The 12828-nt window shown below is 38.5% G+C and overlaps 1 long non-coding RNA gene across 1 annotated transcript in view; it reads left to right on the plus strand.

Moving 5' to 3' along the window:
* The window catches only part of LOC115856022 (uncharacterized), a 32023-nt gene that overhangs the window by 3623 nt on the left and 15572 nt on the right, over positions 1-12828 (plus strand). Inside the window, exons 2-3 of the long non-coding RNA XR_004040676.2 lie at positions 4440-4574; positions 8600-9820. This is a non-coding gene — a long non-coding RNA (uncharacterized lncRNA). The remainder of the gene's footprint in view (positions 1-4439; positions 4575-8599; positions 9821-12828) is intronic.

Here is a 12828-nt window from a genome sequence, read left to right on the forward strand (position 1 = left end):
AACAGTAATGTTGGAAATGCACAATAAAATTTTAATAAGATGCCATGTTATCTCTTGATAGGCAAAAGTTTTAAAGGCAGGTATTAAAAAGTAATATTGGCAATCGTTACATACTGCTTGAGGAGATATGAATAATATTACCAAGTTGGAAAACATTTGTCAATATTTGTCAAGTTGAAGATGCAAGTACTCTATAGCCCAGAAACTTTATTCGTGGGTTTGTATTTGAAAACTACACTGTCCAGTATGGTAGCCACTAGCCACTAGCCACTTGTGGCTATTTAAATTTATTCATTAAGATTAAAGTTAAAAATCTACTTTCTCAATAGTAGTAGTCACATTCCAAGTGCTCAGTAATGACGTGCGGCTACTATATTGGAGAGCATAGATATAGAACTCTTTCATCATCAGAGTAAGTTCCATTGGACAGCCCTGCCCTAGAGAAATTCTTGCATACGTGCCCTAGGCGTCACAGTCATGACTGTTTATGTGAGCATTGCTGGTGATTGCATAGAACCTGGAAAAAACCAAATAGTTCATCAACAGGAGTGTGTGTGAATTGTGACATATTCATACAATGGACTACTACAGAGAAGATGAAAATCAACGTGGGTGAATTTCAGAAACATAGTGTTGAGTGCAAAGAGCAAATTGCAAAGCAAATGACACACAACCACTTTTTAAAAGTTCAACAACAAACAAATTTACATAATGTATTGTTTAGACATACAGACATACGTGGTAAAAGAATTTGTTTTTAAAACAAGGGAATATACAAGCAGCTCATGCAGCTCAATATCAAAAAAACGAACAACCCAATCCCACTAGTGGGCATATACCCTGAGAAAACCGTAATTCAAAAAGAGTCATGTACCACAATGTTCACTGCAGCACTATTTACAATAGCCAGGACATGGAAGCAACCTAAGTGTCCATCGACAGATGAATGGATAAAGAAGGTGTGGCACATATATACAATGGAATATTACTCAGCCATAAAAAGAAACGAAATTGAGTTATTTGTAGTGAGGTGGATGGACCTAGAGTCTGTCATACAAAGTGAAGTAAGTCAGAAAGAGAAAAACAAATACCATATGCTAACACATATGTATGGAATCTAAAAAAAAGTTCTGAAGAACCTAAGGGCAGGACAGGAATAAAGATGCAGATGTAGAGAATGGACTTGAGGACTCGAGGAGGGGGGAGGGTAAGCTGGGATGAAGTGAGAGAGTGGCATGGACATATATACACTACCAAATGTAAAATAGATAGCTAGTGGGAAGCAGCCGCATAGCACAGGGCATAGCACAGGGAGATCAGCTCGGTACTTTGTGACTACCTAGAGGGGTGGAGTAGGGAGGGTGGAAGGGAGACGCAAGAGGGAGGAGATATGGGGATATATGTATACGTATAGCTGATTCACTTTGTTATACAGCAGCAACTAACACAACAATGTAAAGCAATTATAATCCAATGAAGATGTTAAAAAAAGAAAACAAGGGAATATTAAACATCGAATTTAAGGTAGTGTTTGCCTTTGGGAAAGAGACACAGCCAGCTTCAAAGGTATTGGCAATATTGCGTTTCTTAAACTGGTGGTGGGTACGTGGGTTTTCATCTTATCTGTTACACCTGATTTCATACGTTATCCATATTTTTGTATATATGAAATATTTCTTCTTAAAAAGGTCACTCTAGCTGCAGTGTAAATGAGAGACTGAAGGGAGATGGGAATGTAAGCCAGAGACCTGTTAGGAGACTATAATTGTCCAGGCAAAAGGTGACTGGTGACCTTGATCAAGAGGGCAGCAGTGGAGATGAAAGGAAGTAGATGAAAATGGGATATGTTTTGGAGGTGAATCACCCTAACCCCAATCCTAACCCTAACCATTATGCTCTGGTAGAGGTTTGCATGGTGTAATGTGGAGCATGAAAGAGGAATATGTAAGTCAGACCGGGAGGTTTAGGGAGAGCTCCTTGGAAGAGAGGAGAAATGATTTGAATTTGGGGCACTTAGGGGTTTGTTAAATGATAATGATTGAGGAAAGGCATTCTACCTGGAGGTAATTCTTCTTTTAAGAAGAATTTAAGGCAGCAAGTCTCTGTCTGGGAACTGAAGACACTGAGCATGGTTGGAACTAAAGAGCGAGAAGGCAGGGGCCAAACGCGGAGAGCCCATTGTGTCCATTGGGGGTTAAGACCTTATTCTGCAAGATGCAGGGAAATTGCCCTTGTTTTTCTTTCCTTTTGCCAGATTCTTGTGAACAACAACAAAATAAGGAACCGATATAACGCTGTGAAGATCTAGCCACAAGGAGGCCCTAGCTGGGCTACTCTGAGAATGCTTCTCTTTGAACTAATCGTTTTTAGAAAATGATCACCCGTGATCACCAGAACCTAAATTGTAGAATCACAGAAAGATTGAGATGAGTATGAAAGGAAAAGAAAGGCACATGGAAGAGAAAATGATAGAGATGAAAAAGGAGAAATTGGACTTGAGAGAAAATAATAAGCATCATTGGAGACCATAGATCCCGGTTTCCTTTTAGGAATGCTGTTAGACTGGTTTTCCTTAATGGTGCAATGAACAAAACCAGAGCTTTCTTTATTTCTTCTTTTGTTCATGAACTACATTCTTTGCTATCTTAAGCAAATATTTAAGTGTAATAATTATGACATTCTTGTACTCTTTTCAGAGGTGTTTCTTGAGACAAAGTATAAAAATCTGAGAAATATAGTTAATACGAAGGAGGTGGTGACTCAAATCCACCTTTTCTAATGCACATTCTTTATAATATTTTCTCATCAGATTCCCATTTGTGCATCTCATTTTATTTTTCTTTCATTTAATTTTCTTTCTTCCTTGTTCCAAGAATAATTCATCAGATAAAAGTAAAACTGGACACATTCACAGGGCAAATAAAAAACTAAAAGAAGATAACATGCATCTCACCCTGAAAGTAGATGAAAAACTTGTCCTCTCTTTTAAGGACTAAAAAAAGAAAAGAATATGTTCCTTAAAAGCTCTCTGTTAGAAAGCCTGGTTTCTTCTCTTAAATAAGAAAAGCAATGTGGAGTTAAGAGGCAAAGGTTTGAAGTTCATTCGACCTTGTTTTTAAGTCCCAACTCCTGTTTATAGGTGTAAAAAATCATTTAATCTGAGGCTCAGTTTCTTCTGTAAAGTGGGATAGTAGCTATAATAGCTAAAATTCAGTGAGTGCTTAGTGTGACTTACAGTGTACACATCTCAGCTCATTTAATCCTCATAGTAACCATAAGTCAGGAGGTAGATTCTATTTCTATCCCCATTTTATAGATGAGGGAATGCAGGAACAGAGAGGTTAGGTAACTTGCCTATCACCACACAGCTAGTAAAGTGGTAGAATTTGGATATATACCTAGGTAGTCTGATTCCAGAGACTAAGAGTTCAGGCTCTCTAAGCCTAAGGATCAAAAGATATAATGTAAGTGAGAGAATTTTGAAACAAGTACTTGAGACATGTCAGTTTAAATAATAAACTTGCAGATTTATAAATTGCTGAACGTTATTTTTCAATTTGCAATGAAGTAACCATTGTGGATATTCCATTTGTGGATGGTTTAGTTTTATGGGTGCTTTTACTCTAGGCTTTGACAAATAGAACATAATCAGGAAGTTTTTCTTGGGCCCATACATATGCAGCTGTTAAGTTTTCGCATTGGCCCATTTTAATTGGTCTAATATAGGTAGAAAATCAGGATAACCACTCATCATGACAAAACAAAGTCAATGATAGAAGCCTTAATAGCTTAATAGATGCTTAACTTTTTTTAAAATTAATTTATTTTATTTATTTATTTTGGCTGTGTTGGGTCTTCGTTGCTGCACACGGGCTTTCTCTAATTGCGGCAAGCGGGGGCTACTCTTCATTGCAGTGCGCGGGCTTCTCATTGTGGTGGCTTCTCTTGCTGCAGAGCATGGGCTCTAGACGCGTGGGCTCAGTAGTTGTGGCTCACGGGCTCTAGGAGCACAGGCTCAGTAGTTGTGGCGCACGGGCTTAGTTGCTCCGCAGCATGTGGGATCTTCCTGGACCAGGGATCGAACCCGTGTTCCCTGAACTGGCAGGCAGATTCTCAACCACTGCGCCACCAGGGAAGTCCCAAGATGCTTAACTTAATAGCATTGTGGAATCATAAAACACATTATGCCTACATCTAGAGTGATTGAAAGAGGTTGTGCAGAAATCTTAAGCAGAAATATGAAATTGTTAATAAATCGTTAAATATTTTCTTAAAAACAAATATGATCCACATGTCAGATTGGGGCAAAGTCCTTTAGACTGGTGATTTCCAAGTGAGCCAAGTTTGTTATTAAACACTTTTATGAGTACCATAACTATAAAATTCAGGAATTCAAGGCTATGATTCTTTATCGACACCAAAGTCTATATCCTCTTTAGTACAGTGTTTTAAATGATGCCCTTGAGCTGCCTATAAACTGCCTACAAATGACAGCTGGAGTGAAAAATGACCTGTTTTGGGATGAGAATCTGTTGCAAGAGGAACATACAGTTTGCAGAATGACGCACAAGGAGGTAAGGCTTCCTAAGTTTTGTTACCATTAAATTATTTTTTTAAATGTCAGTCATATAATATGAGGACTCGCAGGATCTTAGAGATTATCTTTTGGTATAGTCCCTTAGTTCAGAGTCTCTGAAAGATTATGTGACACCCTTGAGCTGAGCAGCTCTTTAGTGGCTGAGCCAGGAGGAGAGGCCTGTTTTTCTGTTCGTACATGTGGTAGCTTCATGTACATCTGGTAGCTGAAACTTTTCCATGAGCAATGTTGAATATATGCAGCAGAGTTGCGTTACAGCTATAGGAATCCAGCTACTCCCTTTGACCCGGCTCATGTTCAGTGATACAAGTGGGTTGCAGCTTACTCAGAGATAAAGTTCCAAAGTCAGGCAAAAATAGACTATAGTCAACACTATCCTTGGAAATTCTTTGGGAAAGTATCACTTCAGAGACCCAAACACCTCCTCTTAATAAGCACTGCAGGGCAGGTTTCTATTCCAGTATGGGAAGAGATTGCTGTTTCTTCGGTTGAGAACCAAATGAAGTAGTTGACAAATCTGTGAGCACTAGATTCTTCCTCAGCACATGAGATGCTCACACTTTGAGAGCCATGAGGGAATTAACTGGGACTGGCCAGGGGAGCTGATTCTCCTCCTCATCTCATGCTCACTTCAGGGCACATGTTCTTTCAGTTGAATGGCAGGTCTCATTGCAGGCACTTTTAAGTTGTTCTTCCTGTCTGTCTGTCTCTCTCTCTCCGCACCCCTCCTTTTTTACCCATCCTCTTTTTCCTCCCTATCTCCTAAATCTAATTTCGATTTGAATTCAAATGTTAAATGTGTTGCTTATAGAGATTAAATGAGTTTATATATGTTTGTTCCTGCCATGTAGGAAGTACTATATAAGTTAGTCATTAATGTAAGAGGCAATTTTGTCTAATGGTTAAAGACCCAGGAACCATACAACCTTGGTCTCAATTCTTATTCAGCCACTAACAAACTGTGTGACCCAGGACGTGTGACTTAAATTCTCTGTGCCTCAGTTTTCCTCCCCTGTAAAATGGGTGTGATAAAAATAGGACCCTTCTTATGTGATTGTTATAAAGATTAAGTAAGTTATACATAAGATGCTTAGCATAGTACAATATAAGGGAAGTGTTTATTGGAGTATAACTATTGCTATGTGATGTCACTATACTTCAGGTAACTCAGAGAACTCAGTTTTGAGAAGTTCTAAAAATTACATGTGTTAGTTTAATTTCTCATCTCCTATCTCAATTCTTACTGGCATACAGTGATTACCCATAAGGCAAAAGGGCTGAATGATTGTCCTGTACAAAACCGAGAGCAATTGTAGTACTCACCTAGAGCCAAAATCATTATAAATAATGATATCACTACCTGTCTCACAGAGTGACTGTGAGGATCAAACAAGACATGTGTAAAATGTTTTATAAACTATAAGGTAACATGAAAATGTAAGAGATTGCTGTTAATACCTATAATTTAAACAGAGGCTGACACTATTGTTACTACCAAGATTGCCCAGAGAAATAAAGACAAATAATTCATGAGTTTCCACAGCAACACTTTAGGAATCTGTTGGCAGGAACACCAGATCTCCAATTTTTTCTTAATATGTACACAATCCTCTGAGAGCACAGGTTTTTGAGAATTCACAGTAGTGTCCTTCATGTTTTCTAGTATTACATACAAAAAAACTACCCATGATGTTTGCTATACAACAACCTTGATGTTTCAGAGATAGGCTCTTGAAACAAGATTATATGAGTGTTAAGGAATTTGTCATTAACATATAGATTTTATTTTCTGTAGTTGCTGGCATGAGATTAAGTATAATTTGTCTTTTTTAATAAAATGAAACAAATGAATTAATTTTTTTCTAGCTGCACTACTGCTGCCCTATTTCCTTAAAGATGTGTTGTCAATAGATGTAAGTCTATTCCGAGGGAAAATTATGATTTTACTGCAGGTTATTCAGCATTTTATATGACTCAGGGTCCCTGGTGGGAGGGATGGGGATTATTATGAACTTGCCCTTGAAATTAAGCAGTATTTCATTAAACTAGATTAAACTTTCCCCTGAATTCTTATTATAATGAAAGTTTTCTGAGTATTTGAATTATGCCAATGAAAATACCTGTGTTAGTCAGGATAGGCTAAGTTATGCTACAGTAACAAATTAACCCTAAAGAATAGTGGTTTAACACAAGGATCTACTTCTCACTTACATGTGAGCAGGTAGCTCTGTTCTACATCATTATTCAAATCCCAGACTAACAGATGTTCTCCCCAGTTGCCATGTCAGAGGAAGGAAGAAGTGAAAGAATATGCATCCCTTCTGCTTTGCTTTGTCTGAAAGTGACACCGTTAATTCTATCCATAGCCCCTTGACTAGAACTATTCACATGGGCTAGTTAATGGCAAGCGAGCAGGGAAATGTGAAGAGCACAATGATATTCAGTGAATGATGAATATCTCTGCTACAACCCCCAAACTCCTAAAGCAGTAAGATGTTCTCAATCGCTTTCTGGTAGCTTTATCCTAATCCTTAGTCTCCAAGATACTGCAATGTAGAGGAAGGAGCATGGACTGTGGGGTCAAACTGCCTTGAGTTCAAATCCCAACTACACCTCCTGCTAGTTGTGTGAGTTTGAGCATGTTGTTTTGTTTCTCTAATCCTCAGTTTCCTCATCTGTAGAACGGGGATTCCAACACCTACCTGTTAGGGTTGTTGCAACAACAGGAAATTATGAGAGAGGTGGTTTGTCTTTATTATTCAACTTTTGCCCCTTCTGTGATAGCTTCTCTCCTACTCCAGGTCCCAGGCTTTGGATCAGCTTGGTATGAATTCCAGCTTAGTCCCTCTCTATTACTTAGTTAAGCATTCTGAGCCCAAGTGTCCTCATCATCAAAGTTGAGACAATCATGACTACTTTGTAGGGTTGTTCACAGGATCAAGTAATGCAGGTAAAGTCCTCAGCACAGCGCAGGCATACTTTGTTTTATTGCCCTTCGCTTTATTGAGCGTCACAGATATTGCGATTTTTACAAATTGAAGGCTTGTGGCAACCCTGCATCGAGCAAGTCTATTGGTGCCATTTTTCCAACAGCATTTGCACACTTTGTGTCTCTGTGTCACATTTTGGTAATTCTCACAATATTTCAAACTTTTTCATTATTATTATATTTGTTATGGTGATCTGTTATCAGTGATCTTTGATGTTACTTTTGTAATTGTTTTGGGGTGCCACAAACTGTGCCCATATGAGACAGCAAACAGTTGATAAGTGTTGAGTGTGTTCTGACTGCTCCATCGACCAAGCTGTTCCCCTGTTTCTCTCTCTCCTCAGGCCTCCCTATTCCCCGAGACACAACAGTATTGAAATTAGGCCAATTAATAACCCTACAGTGCCCTCGAAGTATTCAAATGAAGGGAGATGCGCGTATCTCTTACTTTAAGCTTAACGAGGAAGGCATGTCAAAAACCAAGATAGGGGCTTCCCTGGTGGCGCAGTGGTTTAGAGTCCGCCTGCCAATGCAGGGGACACGGGTTCATGCCCCGGTCCAGGAAGATCCCACATGCCACGGAGCGGCTGGGCCTGTGAGCTATGGCCGCTGAGCCTGCGCGTCCGGAGCCTGTGCTCTGCGAAGGGAGAGGCCACAACAGTGAGAGGCCCGCGTACCACAAAAAACAAAAAAGAAAACAAAACAAAAAAACAAAAGATCAGAAACTGCTTGGAAATATTTCTAACACTTTTGGGGATTATACTCATAATCTAATAAAGATTATGAACTAGCACAATCATTACTGGGGCCAACATTTCAAAATTCGCCAGTCAAAGCTAGCACCAGGAGAGTATTATACACATAAAATTGAGAAACAGATAAACTTTACTTCAGAAAATAACAGTCCTACAGCGTATTGCTCTCATTATTTAGCTAGTATAAGGCTCAATCTGTCTCACTGAGGCATGTATCTATCTTTGCGCTATTAACATCTTATCTGAAATGCTTTCCAGTTTTTTGGTACCTGTTGAAAACCTGTGCTCTATAAATGGAACAACAAAGCCTGGATGTCAGCACATCTGTTTACAACATAGTTTACTGAATATTCGAAGCCCACTGTTGAGATCTATGGCTCAGAAGAAAAGATTCCTTTCAAAATATTGACAATGTTCATTGACAATGCACCTGGTCACCAAGAGCTCTAATGGAGATATACAATGAGATTAATGCTGTTTTCATGCCTGCTAACACAACATCCACTCTGCAGCCCATGGATCAAGGAGTAATTTCAACTTTCAAACCTTATTATTTAAGGAATACATTTCATAAGGCTATAGCTGCCATCGATAGTAATTCCTCTGATGCATCTGGGCAAAGTCAATTGAAAACCTTCTGGAAAGTAGTCACCATTCTAGATGCCACTAAGAACATTCATGATTCATGGGAAGAGGTCAAAATATCAACATTAACGGGAATTTGGAAGAAGTTGATTCCAACCCTCATGGATGACTGAGGGGATCAAGACTTCAGTGGACAAAGTAACTGCAGATGTGGTGGAAATAGGAAGAGAACTAGAATTAGAAGTGGAGCCTGAAGATGTGATGAATTGCTGCAATCTCATAATAAAACTTTCATGGGTGAGGAGTTGCTCCTTATGGATGAGCAAAGAAAATGGTTTCTTGAGATGGAATCTACTCCTGGTGAAGATGCTATGAAGATTGTTGAAATGACAAGAAAGGATTTAGAACATTACATAAACTTAGTTGATAAAGCAGTGGCAGAGTTTGAGAGGATTGACTACAATTTTGAAAGAAGTTCTACTGCAGGTAAAATGCTATCAAACAGCATTGCCTGCTACGGAGAAGTCACTCGTGAAAGAAAGAATCAATTGATGTGGCACACTTCATTGTTCATTACTGCCTTATTTTAAGCGATGGCTACAGCCGCCCCAACCTTTCAGCAGCAACCACCCTGATCAGTCAGCAGCCAAGAACATTGAGGCAGGACCCTTCACCAGCAGAAAAGATTACATACAACTCACTGAGGCCTCAGATGATGGTTAGCATTTTTCAGCAATAAAGTTTTGGGTTTTTTTCTCTGCTGCACCCCGCAGCATGTGGGAATTTTATGTCCCCCGACCAGGGATCGAACGCGCACCCCCTGCATTGGCAGCCCGGAGTCGTAACCACTGGACTGCCAGGGAAGTCCCGGCAATAAAGTATATTTAAATTAAGGTATGTACATCGTTTTTAGACATAATGCTATTGCACATTTAATAGACTACAGTGAAGTGTAAACCTAACTTTTATATGCACCGGGAAACCAAAAAAATTTGTTACCCACTTTTTTGAGATGTTTGCTTTATTGCAGTGTATCTGCAATATCTCTGAGGTATTTCTGCAGAACTAACTGTCCTCTGATTTGGTTCATCGTGATCATGCTTGAGCTTCGGGGAATAGTAGACTATGAGTGAAAATTACAAGAGCTGTTTCACAAAAATCTCCATGAAACAATGAAAGCCCAAGTCAACACCAGGTTTTAACTTACCTAACAGAGAATGACACATATTGGGGTGAGAAGATTCTTCTACTCCTAGATATACAAGATTTTTTTTAAGTTTTTTTAAATTAGGAGGACTACACATAAAAATCCAGATTTCTGACTTCTCTTACAGAATCAGAAGACCTGTCCCCAGTGGTAACTATCAGCCCCCTTTTAGACATAGATGTGCTATTTGCCACATTCTCCACCACTCCCTATTGTTGTACATCTAGCCTGCTTCACTCATTGATCTGCTTGACCCCTGTAAGAATTTGACTTTATGACCCCTGGCTAATAGGTTCAGGAAAGTAGTCATGATCATGGTGATGAGAGGCGTAAAGTTGGTGAACTATTTGGTAATAGTTGTAAGCTATTTTCAATGATGCAAAAAGCCTGATTGCAATGATTATATCGTTAACCTCTAAAAAACTGCGCAGGTTAACTATAGTACGAGATTTATTTTCTTTTAAATGGAATTACATCAAGTGGGTAATTGTATTGTCATAAAAGAAGCTTAGACTGACAAGTAGGTATTATTGATAAATGTTTTTTAAATTGGGAAAACAGATGACTCTTATTTAATAAGTAAAATTTGTTTGATAGACCAGTTCTTTCAAAATATGGGGCCCAAGAAGGAGAAAAATAATAATTATGAAAATTGTCCTTATTGATAAAAAGGTTGAGAGGGGAGCAACTGGATTTTTCTGTCACTTCTCCACTGGTATTTGTAGTCCAAAGGGTCAAAACCAGATGAGGGAATGTTGGAATTCCCCGTACCTCACAGTAGGTAGAGAAAACACTGGGGAAAGTTTATGGGGTGTCTTTATTTTTTTAATTTTATTATTTTTTAATTGAAGTATAGTTGATTTACATATGGGGTTTCTTTTGAATCCTGGAATTTCACATCTTTCTAAGACAGGCTCTAGGCTAACTTCTAATTTTAAATAATAGACATAGTTTTAGTACAGACTCTGTTTCAAAACTGTAAGGCAAAATGAGAGGCAATGACTATTTATAATATTGCTGTGCTCTGTTAAAACTAGTTAAGGTTCCTTCTCTGTGCTAATGTACAAGGTCATTGTATTTAACAAGGGTGAAGAAACTCTTTCCTGATGACCTGTAATTCTCAAGGATATTTATATGTCCTAGAACAAAGCTGATTCATAACTCTGCTAGGCGGGGCAAAGGTATTACATTTTCAGTCTTTCTTGCCAACTCCTTTAGACATTAAACTATGTGGGAATCTTTTTAGGATCACAGAATTTTCAAGCTAAAATGAAAATGCATCTTAATCCTCCTCTTAATCCAACCTCCTTATTTTCCAAAGGCCCAAGAGAGGGAAAAGCACTTGCCCAAGGTAACACAGCCAAGACTGGAACTCAGATCTCCTGATTCCAAGTCCAATTAAAAAAGTTAAGTTTTTCTGTTTCCTCTTCCACTTTAAACTATCCCAACCCACCGTTTTTTAATTTCTCGTTTCCAGGGTTCTACTTAATTGTCTAACCTTTCAGATTTTCACAGTCCTCCTACCTTATCCTTACAGCATTTTCACAGGGCTTCCAAATTCTAATTTGAGAAATCCTGAATGAGGGACATGATCTGAAGGCTTCCCCACAAAACCTACTAGGGCCTCCAAGAAGACAGAGAAATCTGTGAACCACAGTTTTTAATGGTCTCTCTCTCCATTTCATGCTGACGTTTCCAAGGAAGCAAAGAGGAGCCTAACAGGAGGATGTGTCTGTTCTTCTTAGAAACAAAACACTGTTAAGATTTAATACATTCTGCTCATTTCTTCTCTTTGCTTCTAAGGCAATAAAGGGATTTTAACCACCTGTCTGACAGCAAGCAGCTCTCTCTCTTTCTCTTTCACTGTGGCACATTTAGCTCCTGCAACATTAGACAAAAAATTTTTTTTCTAAGATAGAGTGAGAGCACAGCAGAGACAATCAAGGGTGCTTCTGGCCAAGGCTGCCTCTCCCTATAACCCACCCCAGCTGTGTGGGAAACTGAAGCAGAGACTCTTACAGGGAAAAAAATGAAGAAAGAATGGAAGTGGGGAAAGTCAGCGATAAATAATAAGAGAGCTGCAATTTTAAATTAACGTATATGAGAAGAGTACAGGCTGATTCATAATATCGCTGGATCTATGCAAATGACTATGCAAAAAGAACAAAGGATACTAGGAAACAAACATGCTATCCCCTGTCCCCTGCCGTTTTCATCTTCCTCACCACACAAAACTCACAAAGTTTGTGACTGTCAACCACGGTAAGATGAGAAAAATAAGGACATATGTTGTTTTTTATAATACTGAATTTTTTCCATTTAAAGGAATACTTTATATTCTGAGATTATATCCTTCCTTTTTTAGTCCTAGAACATTTCTTTTTTGAAATGACAGTGAAGGTAGATATAATTGATATTACTTATGTGTTTCCTTGGCAACTTTAGAAATTGATCCCTCTATGTTGCCCCCATCCCCCAGTTTTTTTTGGTAGTGTACTGATTTGTGAAACCCAAATGTCTGTTAATCTCCTACCTAGAAGAATACACACTAAATGTAAATGGTTACCAATCTTTTCAGGACAAATTTCAATTAATTGACATATCCTTCAAGGAGAAGACTTTAAAAATCTTATCTTTCAATCTTTACAGCTTTCTTCCTGAAAGTGTTCTTGCAAGTATATTAAATTAGTCATAA

The sequence above is a fragment of the Globicephala melas genome, chromosome 20 (assembly GCF_963455315.2).
Source record: "Globicephala melas chromosome 20, mGloMel1.2, whole genome shotgun sequence".
NCBI lineage: Eukaryota > Metazoa > Chordata > Mammalia > Artiodactyla > Delphinidae > Globicephala > Globicephala melas.